Source organism: Megalobrama amblycephala, linkage group LG7 (assembly GCF_018812025.1).
Source record: "Megalobrama amblycephala isolate DHTTF-2021 linkage group LG7, ASM1881202v1, whole genome shotgun sequence".
NCBI lineage: Eukaryota > Metazoa > Chordata > Actinopteri > Cypriniformes > Xenocyprididae > Megalobrama > Megalobrama amblycephala.
The window spans coordinates 28,206,697-28,220,061 of record NC_063050.1 but is presented as its reverse complement, the minus strand read 5'-3'; the positions used below and the strand labels follow the sequence as shown (position 1 = coordinate 28,220,061).

The following is a 13,365-nucleotide window of genomic DNA, read 5'->3' as shown; positions in this document are numbered from 1 at the left end:
TGCCAATTTCGAGAGCCAGCTGATCCATGACCTGCTGGAAGTTGCTGGAGTGAGAAAGTCAAGGACAACAGCGTACCACCCAATGGGCAATGGTCATGTTGAACGATTCAACAGAACACTGGGTGGTATGATAAGGGCATTGCCACCTAGAGCCAAGCAGAAATGGCCACAGATGTTGCAGTCGTTGACCTTTGCTTATAATTGTACAGCCCATGAGTCGACTGGGTTTGCGCCCTTTTATTTGATGTTCGGCAGGGTTCCGAAACTTCCAGTGGATGTAATGTTCAGCAGTGTGGAGAGGGACGATGCCCTCATTGACTATGATGCATACGTGAGGAGGGCTGCATTAATCGAGCTATTCTCACGGATTTCGATAAAGCCGGTTCCCTGATTACCGCTAAATCGATCACCTGTTTTTAAACGGAGCTTTTTAATAGGGAGCCGTAGTTCACGGACAAGCCACGCAATTGCTCATTATCGAAATCTGCGAATGCGCAATGCGTGGCTTTTCAGGCCAGTCCGTCTATTAAATGCGCTTCATTTGAAAGCGGTGATGGCGATTTAGCAATCAGGCCGGCTTTAGACGAAATGCTATACATGCGATTAATCGTGCAGCCCTAGAGGAGATTGAGGGATGATTTGAAAGAGGCTTTGGCCCTTGCTCAAAAAATGGAGGCCAGTCAGCGACGCCAGGCAGACCTATACAACAAGAGGACAGTTGCATTGAAGTTGGGGATCAAGTCTTACTTGCTAACAAAGGCGAACGTGGTCGCAAGAAATTGGCGGATAAGTGGGAAGCCACCCCATACACAGTTGTTGCCTTGAATCCTCAATGTCACACCTACCGTATACGCAACACCCACACTGGTCAAGAAAAGACTGTTCATAGGAACTTGCTCCTTCAGGTTAACTTTCTGCCAATTGAGGCTGAGGAAGATGAACCCTCATTCAGTGACGGCAGTGAACCAGCTGATGACTGTAGCGGAGTAGCTTTGAGTGATGCTGTAATGCCCATGTCTGAAAGCAGCAATGCAGATCGAACTGCCAGCTGGGTAGCAGGGACTGTAGCTCCAGATGATAACCTGAGCAGTATATCCTCTAAGACAAAGAGCGTCCCCCATTAACAGTTGATCCTGAGTCTGCGCAATCTGTGTTTCCAGCAACGCAGGAGGAACACTTGGAATGTGACAGCATTTCCAATTCAAGTAAAGGAGGATTGACTTGTGATACAGTATCTGCATCTGTGGGAGGTTCAATTGATGTTGATGTCAGACCTCTTATCCTGTGGATTCACTCCCTAATCATGTGGTGACCCAAGTCAGAACCAGATTTGGCAGGCTTGTGAAACCTATGAACAGGTTGATTCAGAACATGACCCAAAACATGAAGACAAGCAGTTCAGTCAATGGGGTTACCAGGTCTTTATTGACATAAGATGATGAAACTGTTACATAGATTATATTAGTGTTTCTTTTGAGGTTACTTAATTTACATCAAGTTGAGAAGACCAACATTCAGAAAACCTTCAGCTTCATTTAAAAGTAGCTGTCACATTGAAATCATAGTAGTGGTGTTTGGGGCACCCTATTCACAAGTGTTCTCTTAGTAGGCCTGATCACCCTGCTTGGGTCACTTTCCCTGTAGGTTGGGAAGCATATGTTGCTGTGTTGAGTGTATTGAATGTCAGTTGAGTTTTTATTCTGTGTGTGGCTTCTTGATCAGCTATTTATCCGTATTGAACAAGTTTTGTGAAGTTCAGCGGGGAGAATGTAGCTGGTTCAAATATTACAATATATATATATATATATATATATATATATATATATATATATATATATATAAAGAATAATGTTAATGAACTTCATCAAAACTTGTTATTTTCTTATATTCTCATGTTTGTGTTCAGAGTTATAATGAGGCATAACATGCATAATTAATTCGAGTAGGAACCGTTAATGCAGAATATTTTATGGGGCACATAATGGTGACGCACACAATACCTCGTGCGATGTGTGAACAGCGCCATCTTTAGAAGCACATTTGCTATTGACGAGGTCGGTTGTGCTTTCTCTCGCTCTTCAAACAAGAGTGCTGGTAAGGAGATTTCTCAAAGTGTAAACAATATCATCGATTATTTCATGAGATAAATAATGTTTAAGTGTAATGTAAGACGGTGATTTCATGAAATGTAACGCATTGAATTGTATTTTGAACATTTTACTGAGATTGGTTTTGCTTACTAGCTTTTTCCATGCTGTATGGATCACTGAAGGGGAGAGACGTGTATCCCAAAAAACATTAATTGTGCTCTGTGTATTTCTGCAGGTATGTTCGTTGTTTATTGTATTATATGTTGAGAAATGTTTGAAATGTGTTTACTATCAAGTTTATACGAGTTTGATAGATACAAAAAAAAAAGAGTGAGGTCTGTATGCAAACGTGATGTTATCAAATTTAATATTTTCAATTTAAATTGTGCAAAATCTGTAACTTTTCACATTTCCCCCCATTTAATTAATTTACTGATGCGAGTACGCGGTGAGGAACTATATTTTCTTTTTTTGTATATATTTCATATGCCATATAATGGTGACATGTATTTTGTGACTTACTTTATTTGTTTGTTTTATCTTAATTATCTTGATTTATTTGATTTATACTATTTGTCTTATGTTTTGTAACTGTTAATTGAGTAAATATTGACGAGGTCGGTTGTGCTTTCTCTCGCTCTTCAAACAAGAGTGCTGCTTTTTCCATGCTGTATGGATCACTGAAGGGGAGAGACGTGTATCCCAAAAAACATTAATTGTGCTCTGTGTATTTCTGCAGACCTGCTTCTTCAGAATAAACCTTCCTGAGACCTGCTCCACCTGTATTGTCATCTTTGAGAGCAACAAAACACAACCAGAGTAAAACTGCTTCAATTGCAGAGTCTTCTGACCAAATTGTAAGTAATTTAAAATGCTTATAATTTAGGCCAGACTCGACTTACTTTACCTAACCTGAGAATAATAAATAATAAGGTTAAAAGGTGTTAAGATCAAAATTCATACCGTAAAACAATATATAAATGGATTCACCCCACTCAGACAGACCTTATATGGCTAGATATATCACTCTGCAAAAACTTGCACATATCAGACATCCCTTTTCTCAGTCAGTCCATTAAACATCACCCATGCTTCAAAGCATTGACAATAGCCTCTGCTCTGACAGCCTGGTAGAAATATCATCAAATCACAAACTCCAATCAGGCCCCATCTAAACTCACACCACTCTGGAACACCCTGATTTCACAAGCAAAAAAAAAAAAAAAAAAAAACACTCAATTTCCATAAATGGGCACAAAAGGGCAACACACATATAAATCACATTTTTCAGTCTAACAACTTTGTTTCATTTTCCTACTTAATCCAGGAGTACGGTCAGAGCAATCAATTCGATCGGGAGCAATCAATTCTTGAATTATCTGCAACACAAATCAGCTGTTTTATTCAAAATCAACAATAGAACTATCAATCTTCACCTTTCTACAACATTAGCAGATTTAGTTAATATATCCTCCCCGAAAAAATTACTTTCCAAAATATACAAAATTATAACTTTACCAACAATCAAATGGGAAGAAGACCTTTCGATTGCTCTTGATACAGACTTCTGGACTCAAATTTGTAAAAAATATTTATTCCATGACTAAAAACGCCAACCTTCAGCTCATATAGTATAAGACTCTTCATAGAACACACTACACTGGGGAAAGGCTGTCTAAAATGGGATTCACATCAGAAATTTGCTCACACTGCTCACAAAACTGTCCAGACACATATATGCACGCCACATGGCACTGCCCACCCATTAAACACTTTTTGAAAGATGTCACTGAATCCCTATCCCGCCTCCTGGGCTGCCGCATCCCATTATCCCCCTTATTCTGTCTACTGGGTGATCTATCAACTCTAAATCAGGAAATAACAAACAAAAGGATGCTCCTTGTAGCCTTAGCGATCGCCAAGAAAACTATCTTCTTGAACTGGAAATCCTGAAACACTATTCACATAACACATTGGAAAAATTTGCTCACAGACTACATCTCCCTAGAATATTTTTCACCTCATTACAACTGTATATCGGAACCACAACACTCCAGATCAGACCTCCTTCAACTATTATTCAACTATTACAAATATAAATGCAACTGACACACTCATCCTAATTAATTATGTATTCATTTATTATTATACATATTTATACAAGGTTTTAGTAATATTGTGAGTATTTTCATTATTATAATTATTATTGACATTATTGTTATTAATATTATCAATATCATTGAAACATTTAGTAGTAATGGAATGATGGCGATGTGATATTTTGCTTGATATAAGGACGGTAATGGTATAATGTATATCTTTAATAATTAAAATTAAATAAATAAATAAATAAAATAATAATATAAATATCTAAAATATAAAAATATAACCAAATCAAATCAACACCTAACATATACCACACATGATTTTAAAGCACAGAATGCTGATTTTAATGCACCACACCCTTCTTTTAATGCACCACCTCAGCTTAGGCATACATACAAATAGTAACTGTACTGTGAATGAGAAGGAGAAAAAAACCCCGAGAAAGAGTTGTTGTGTTTTGTGTTCACCCTATGTTGTAAGTTTTGCACTCCTAATAATAAAAAAAGCTTTATTGTCATTGTAAACTATACAAATGAGTCTTGATTTCAACACTATAATGTATCTTTATGAAAGCCTATATAATGCAAACTAATATCAAATTGATGTATTTTAAATACTATGCAAGAGAATGTGTGAATTTTTTGATAAACATTTTGTTTCAGACTTGGTCTGGTTTTTGACTCAGAAATAACAAGTTAAAACAAAATGTAGACAATGATAAATGCTGTGACTCAAAATGCTTACAATCATCCATGCACATAGGCAAGACAAAATTTAAACATACCTCAGGATGATGTTATTGTAGAGAAGTCTTGGATGAAAGTGTTGTGAAGTCAAAATAACGACAGCAGAAATCTCAAACTAACACAGTTAAGAGACTAAGACAGTTCATTAGAGTATTACTGTAAATGCAGTTAAGTTGACAGAGGTTGTGTAACTTCAAACTTTATCTGATTATCAGTATTCACCACAGCTTCCTATTTGCGTGTTTTCACATTCTTTACTTCTTCCTTCTTTTTTGAAATTGTTGAGAAACTTTCTGTTGTAAGCTCTTTGAACATTGTGATTGTTACAAGTTGCTTGCGCAGGAAACACATGATGAAGGAGATAAGCTACAAAATAAGTCTTTACTTCACAGATTCAACAGGTACAAGCAGAAACGCAACACAACTCACTAAAGACGAGACCGGACAATGAACATAGGGAAAACAGGAACTTAAATACACAGAGCAATTAACCAAAGGAAGCAATGTCGACGTGGGATGTGGAGCCCACTACATAGCCAGAGAGCTGATGCTGCGACAGGACACTGATGACCTCGACGACCGTGACGGGGCTGCAGCGACGACCCCCCCGAGGTGGAAGCCGGGATCCGGAGGGCTGAGGTTGAGCTGGGGCGACCGAGGGTGGAGGTGGAGCCTGAGGGAGGGCGGAGCTAGCCGCAGCCGAAAGGGGTGGAGGGCAGCGAACGGCCCGTAAGTCCGTGGCGTAGGTAGAGCGGAGTCTGACCGAAGCGGAGCCGACGTACCAAGGGAGTCCAGCGAAGCCGAAAGTCCGATGGTCACTGCTGACACCGAGGGTGGTAGGAGCGCAGGCGTGGGAGTCAGGACGTCGGGTTGAAGTGGAGTGGAGTATGCAGAGGTTGGAGGCGGAGCCACGGGCTCCCGAAGCCCTGGAGGAGATGACTCCCAGCAGTCCAGCGGTGTAACCGCGCCACTGAGAGGAGGTAGAGGTGGAGCAGAGGGGCTGATGAGAGACAGCGAAGACAGGGTAGCAGAACTGGTTGGGGACTGAAGAGGATCTTGAAGGGTAGTACAGATATCCACATGAAATAAAACAGTCTCAAAGTCATTTTGGAGTGGTGGTGGGAGAGGGAGGATGGGTGGGGACAGAGAACTGGGGACATGATTGACAGATTCCGATAATAGATCAAAAGGTTCAATATCTCCAAAATGACATAAGTCCCATGCATTATCCAGAAACTCACTCTCGGTCAGACTCATGTTACTCAGGTTCCATCATGTTGTTCGGCTCGGTCGCTTCAACAGGCGCTGACTCAAACGTCTCGGCGGAGTCCCTCACGTGGCCTGCAGTGGGCTCAAGCTGCCGATCCTCACCGTCTGGCTGGTCTTGGTTGTGCACTGGGTTGTGAGTGGGGCTGGCGTCATCATTGACAGGTCCGACAGTGAGCGGCGATCCACAGGACGCCAGCACCCACTCCACAGATTCCTGGAAGCTCCCCCGAGGACCCCTCCCGGATAACTGTGCTCTTGTGGAGATGTTGAGTCCGTTGAACAGGAACGAGCACAGGATGTCATCCGGGAAGGTGGTGAGAGGGGCTAGGAACAAGTTATCCATTAAATGTTCCTCGAGGGAGCGGGTTCACTGCTCAAGGCACATTAGTAGAACTGGTGCAGTGTCCATGGTGCCAACAGGGTGATAACAAAATGGAAAACAAAACACTGAACATGAAACTGGGAAAAAAACTTTTATAAGCGCAACGCTTATAATCACTTTTGTTAGGTCCAGTCTTCTGTTAGAAGTTGCTTGCACAAGAAACTCACGACGAAGGAGATAAGCTACAAAATAAGTCTTTACTTCACAGATCCAACATGTACAAGCAGAAACACAACACGACTCACTAAAGACGAGACCAGACAATGAACATAGGGAAAACAGGAACTTAAATACACAGAGCAATTAACCAAAGTGACAAACAGCTGGCTGTGACAATCAAGTTAGTGTCCATGGTGACTGATGATGGCGGGAAAACAGAACAAAGGAGATCATGTGGCATATGACAACTGAATGTGACTGTGTCAGGAAATGAACACAGAGAGAGGATCCAGGTGCAAGTAAAACAGGATTTATTGACAGAATACGTTGTACAATAACTTCACTCCAAAAAGGACAGTCGTTGCAGTCACAAAGACGAGCTGACGCCGTGGTGTGTTGAAACAGATGAACTGGGTGGCGCAGGGCTGCAATGGGTATCAGAAGCCAAGGAATAATCCAACCCAGACGCGGGCACAAGACGGAGATCCAGAACCCCAGGATAACAGGAGGTGAAACACAGAAACACAACAGCGGGACAGCCTGCAACGAACTGACAAAGACGCCATGTAGACACGCACAAGATAAAGCACACACAGAACAAGACACGGCTGGCAGCACATCACAATCAATCAGGTGGGTGACACCCACACAATCAGTAACCATGCAACACACACCACAACCACACGAGGGCGAGTAAGTGAACCCATGAACCGTGACAGACTGAGACTGTAACAGTGATCTACTTAGTTAAATTATTATTGTCACTGTCAAATTAGCTTGTATTTTAATTTTGAAAATATTTTTTTATGCACAAAATTAGTGAAGCACCAAATGAGCATATTAGAATGATTTCTGAAGGATCATGTGACACCGAAGACTGAAGTAATGATGATGAAAATTCTGCTTTGCCATCACAGGAATAAAATACATTTTATAATATATTTTAAATATAGAGGGTATGCATGTGATGTCACAGTCGGCCGTTATGACTGCGGTTACATTAAGTGGCAGTATTGGTTTCCAAACAGAAAACGCATCCAAAATGGGAGAGCTTTGTGACTGACTGTACAAATAGCTTTGAGACAAAATCAGAGGTAGATTTTTACAGACTACCGAAAGCTACAGAAAAAAAGCAAATAGATTGCTGCAATTCACAGAAACAATTGCCCTGTTGAAAAAAACAGCATATGCTGGTTCAGGTAGGTTTTGAAGCTGGTATGCTGGTTTGAGCTGGTTTATGCTGGTCAAGTGCTGGTCCTGTGCTGGTCCATGCAGGTCCTAAGTTGGTCCTATGCTGGTCCATGCTGGTCCTAAGTTGGTCCTATGCTGGTCCATGCTGGTCCTGAGCTGATCCTGAGCTGATCCTATGCTGCTCATGGACCAGCATAGGACCAGCATAAACCAGCTCAAACCAGCATACCAGCTTCAAAACCTACCTTACCAGCATATGCTGTTTTTTTCAACAGGGAACTGGACTTTAGGCAGAGAAACGTGGATTTGCAGTTATCATTTTGTGTCAAAATGTTCACTGTAAAAACATGTGTCTGGCCTCTCTGCGCTTACGGATAGCTTTCTTCTCAGAAAGCGGTCCCGCCCCCCGGGCCCTCCCGTTCTCTTCCTCCCAGGTGCCTGCGAGGAAGAAACAGCAGGCTAAAGAGGTTCAGCGCCTGGACATGAGCGAGCTCACGATGGCTCCTCCCCCACGTGCCTCACTCTCTCCACACAGAGAGCCATCTCTTGTCCTTTTCTCCCGCCCAGACCTGCGTCCCTCGGCTGAAGCGAGGGACATGGTGTCCTTTGGTAGTTCAGAGGACGAGCCGCTTGATGACAGCATGTCATTGGAGGCTTTTGAAACAGAGGAGTGGGGCGGCGACTCCGAAGACCCCACCCCCTTGCCATCTTTTTTTAGCCCATCGACACCAGGGCAGGGATGGACGCTGAGTTTTTTCACGTCCTCTCCAGGGCCATCGAGAAGCTCGACCACAAATGGGCGCTCCCAGAGGAGCCCACACGCAGCCGCTTAGACGAGTGGTTTCTGCCAGGTTGTCGCCAGCCCCCTCGTCAGCGTGCTGCCCCATTCTTTCCTGAAGTTCACGACAAGCTGACCAAGCTGACCACCTCTGCATCTCTCACCTCCGTGGACGGCTCTCAGGAAAAGGGCTATGAGCAGATGCCGCCCCTGGACGAAGCAGTGGCTGCTCACCTCTGCCATCCTGCTGCTGTTGGATGGAAAAACAAGCAGGCTCTTCCATCCAAGCCATGCAGGACAACCTCTGCTCTCGCCGGCAGGGCCTACTCATTGGCAGGCCAGGTAGCTTCAGCATGGCCATTCTTCAAGTGTTCCAGGCCAAACTCCTCTGCTCTCTGGATGAGTCTGGAATTAATGCTCCCGCCTTCAAAGAGCTGTGCAGCGCCACGGACCTGGCCCTGCGCGCTATGAAGGCCACAGCCCAGGCCATCCGGCACTCAATGGCCAGCCTGGTCGTATTAGAGCACCATCTCTGGCTGCATTTGACAGAGACCAAGGAAGCAGATAAGGTGGCCTTCTCTGCCACCCAAACAGCGCTCAGTACTGTTCCAGCGTTCAATCGCACCATTTCCTTGTGGGTGATACACACTTGTATGCAGGTGTTTGATGCCATGTTCAGAAAGAAAATCCGAAAAAACTGAAGATAGAAACTGAGGTCCATTGTCCGTAACAACAAACAATGGGTTTCCTTCCCGTGCAAAGACAGAATGTAAGAAAGAAGTAACAACCTCAGTAGTGACGTGTGAAGAAAAAGCAACTTCTGGCCAACCTGATGTAGCATGTTCGAAAGGTCTGACGATATCAAGACCCAGTTTTTGCCAAGGTCCATCTGGAAACTCTACAGGTTGTAATGGAGCAGGAGCCATCTTCGCAGTTTTATCATTGAGTTGACAAGTAAGACAGGTTGAAATCACTGAGTGAACTAACAAATCCACTTTCGGCCACCAGTTCCATTAACGTAGCCTTTGTTTGGTTCTAACCAATTGAGTTGACAAGTAAGACAGGTTGAAATCACTGAGTGAACTAACAAATCCACTTTCAGCCACCAGTTCTGTTCATGTAGCCTTTGTTTGGTTCTAACCAAACCTTGGTGTGTTTCGTGAGCCAGCTTTACCAGGGTTGAGCAAAGAGAAACAGGAACAATGACACGATGTTCACCTCGCATGATCAGTCCTTCATGTACTGACAGTTCATCATGAATGAAAAAGAAAGAAGATAGAGCAGGATCTACATCCTTCTTGTTATGTGGCCATTCCTTCAGTATTTGCGTTCTAAGTAACCACAGCTCAGGACAAGATTCGGAAGCTATTGTAAAATCCTCCATGGACACAGAATGTAATCCTGCGAAGACTGCGGCAACCATTTCTGGTTCTTCAATGTGCTCAGTGGTCACTGGTAAGGGAAGTCTTGATAAGCAATCTGCAGCCTGGTTTTGAGCACCAGGGCGGTATTCAATGTCGTACGAAAAACACAGCAGCTGGACTGACCACCTAGCTACTCTCATTCCAGCACGGCCAATTCCTTTTGTAGCCAGCACATAAGGTAAAGTGATGACCCCATAAGTAAGGACGCCATTTCTCTACAGCAAACATGCAAGCTAAAGCCTCCTTTTCCACTGTAGAGTATTTTCTCTCTGCTGCACTAAGCGAATGTGAAGCAAAAGCGACAGTGTGTTCTACACCATCTGCATGGAGTTGTGTCAGTACTCCCCCAAGACCATAGTCCAAAGCATCACTTGACACGATCGTAGGAAGGGAAGGTTCAAAAAGTGCAAGCACTGGGCTCTCCACCAGCACAGCTTTCAGTTTGTTGAAGCATTGGTCTGCTTCTGCAGTCCATTCAAACTCAGTTTCAGTGGCATTTCTCAGAAGAGCACGTAATGGTTCCACCTCCGTGGCAAAGTTTTGGAAGAATTTACTGTACCACAAGATCAATCCAAAAAATGAAGGAAGAGAAGTTAAGTCGTGTGAAGTAGGAGCATCGACTATAGCTTTGATGTGAGCAGTATCTGGTAAGATTCCTTCTTTTGAGATCACGTGACCCAGGAATTTGAGGGAAGTCTGGTTGAATGTGTATTTTTGCATGTTCAATGTCAAACCAGCATCTGCCAATTTCTGAATGACAGTGTGTAGGGCTTTGTCATGTTCAGACTGGGAAGCAGCGTAAACTATTATATCATCCAAATAGTTTCTTAAACCTGGGACACCTTTTAGCACGGTCTCCATCATCACCATTTTTTGAGAGCTGAAGGAGCAGAAGCTAAACCGTAAGGAACACGGCAGAATCTGAAAAGACCCTCATGCGTAATGAAGGCAGTCATGTCATGGCTGTCAGCATGTAAGGGTAGTTGATGGTATACGCATGTTAGATCAATAGTCGAAAATACAGCTGCACCCCTCAACTCACTCAACAGTTCATCCATATGGGGTAATGGATGTTTGTCGACTATTAATGCTTTGTTCGGTTTACATAGATCAACATCTAATTTTTCCTCCTTTTTTTGTAGTGACTACTGTTGACGGAAATCCAGGGGGAAGCATCGATTCACTCAATAATACCTTGATTCAGCAGGGATTGTAGTTCCTCCGAAACTGCATTACATACAGAAAAGGGAAGTCGACAGAGTTTTTGTTGAACTGGCACTGCATCATCGCGATGGCACAGGCACCCGAACTGGCATAGCTGTGAAACATCCTAGAACTGGTATGTGTCCTCTCATGTATGAGACCAATTGAACACTCGGCGCAGACAGTGAAGATGTACTGAAATAATGCCTGTACAAAGTCTCTGGAAAAATCTAAACTGCAGAGCCTGTATCCACAACAAACTCTGTCTCCATAAACTGGCCTGTGTCAGTCGAAATGTGCACACGACACTTAATCCTGTCAGCAGAATTTTCACAGTTCGTACTGCATATTTGTACTTCGGGCAGAACTGCGCAAACTGATGCTGTCGAGCGGCATACTTTCGCAAAATGTCCTGTTTTGCCACATGAATTGCATTTAGCTTTGGATGCTGGACAATCAGATGCATTTGCCAAGTGCTTATTAGAGCCACATCTGTAACAAGTACGCTGTGACGCAGTAGGCTTACTCGGATTAGTTTTAGGTCTGTCTTTTGTAGTTAATCGAAAATGAGAAGTCTTTGAACTCACCACATTTACCGGAGCAGTATCCCTAATTAAATTCACATTGTGCAACGCTTGTTCAATCTGGCATGCAACAGTTGTAGCCGCCTCCAACTAAGCGGGCTGATTCAGTAGAAGTTTTTTACACACTGTTGTAGCATAAGCTTTCGTCATAAGTCGTACCAGTATTTTGCAAAGTGTAGAAAATACGCTGTCCTTCAGGCCCCAGGCAATGTAAAAGAACTGCGCATCTTCGAGCCATTGTCCAGGAGTCTTCTGATGCGTTAATAGCCAGCATGTAGTTCTCGAAGATTCTTTTCCAAGTGCAGAAGGGTATCGGTGGATCAGAAGCACATGGCTGGATGGAGCAGGTGTGGCAAGACTTGCTATCGTCGCCAATTGTTGTATTTGATTGTAGTATGTAAGTAAGCAGTTACTCTATTAAATCAGAGAATTGTCGAGATAAGTAAAATAACGTAACTTCTTTATTTAACACTAATACACAAACTCATATTAACCATGTCTATCACATTCATGTCCTTCTTCTTCTTTCCTTTCTTCTTCTCTGTCCCTTGTACTCACTAGTGCCCTCTAGTGCAATTACACAGAACACAACACAGACGCCCCGCCCATTTTGCCGTCATTGGTTCAAAAAGTTTCCCGGTTTGAACCAATGGCCGTGCAGTTACACTGCGTTACTGAAAAAGGCTTCAGTGTCAAGGAAAAAGGAGTTTTTCCCCATATGCAGTACTCATTCCGTATCTCAGGGAACTGAGGTTATGTACGTAACTGAGTACGTTTCCATTGCAGTTTTGTGAAATATTCCTTTTTCGAATTATCTGAAAAACCACCTCATGCGAGCGTAATTTATTTTATTTTTTGGGGGGTCGAGTTTTTGACAAATTCACGTGTTTTCATTGAGTGTAATTTCAATTCGTAATTACAATTTGAAGGATAACGGAAACACATTGTCGCGTCGAGTCTAGTGTGGACAGTCAAATTGCTCGTCGCTGGAATCTTATCGCATCGCGTCTGGTTAACGGCTCTGGTTAGGACATGGTGTAAGGTGCGTCAGACAGCAACAGCAGTGTCCAAAGTGATGCTGGGGTGTGTTAATTTTGATTGTATTTTAAACTGCCAAGTGATACTTGGTCTCTTGGATTTTTTTATAGTACTTTTCTAGTGTCCATCCTACTATATATATACAGCACTGGAAAAAATTAAGAGACCACTTAACATTGATTTCTGAACTTGGAGTGGTCTCTTAACTTTTTCCAGAGCTGTGTGTGTGTATATATATATATATATATATCACACACACACACACACACACACACACACATAAAACACAAATTGAAACAGTTTGAATTTTGTAATTATATGAAGGTCACATATTACTGTTTGCAAAACAAATTTGTGTCCTAAAAATTGATAATCTATTAAAAATGATAATTTGC

General features: G+C 42.7%; 1 protein-coding gene and 1 long non-coding RNA gene across 2 annotated transcripts in view; one reads left to right on the top strand and one right to left on the bottom strand.

The window, feature by feature from the left end:
- LOC125272175 (von Willebrand factor A domain-containing protein 7-like) overlaps positions 1 to 5,172 on the bottom strand; it is a 46,409-nt gene extending 41,237 nt beyond the window's left edge. Inside the window, exon 1 of the mRNA XM_048196845.1 lies at positions 4,981 to 5,172. The gene's annotated coding sequence lies outside the window, so the exon portion shown is untranslated. The remainder of the gene's footprint in view (positions 1 to 4,980) is intronic.
- Positions 1,845 to 3,166, top strand: LOC125272226. Its single transcript, XR_007185790.1, has 3 exons — positions 1,845 to 2,094; positions 2,244 to 2,325; positions 2,830 to 3,166. It is a non-coding gene; the product is annotated as an uncharacterized LOC125272226 (long non-coding RNA).
- Positions 5,173 to 13,365: the final 8,193 nt, after the last annotated feature.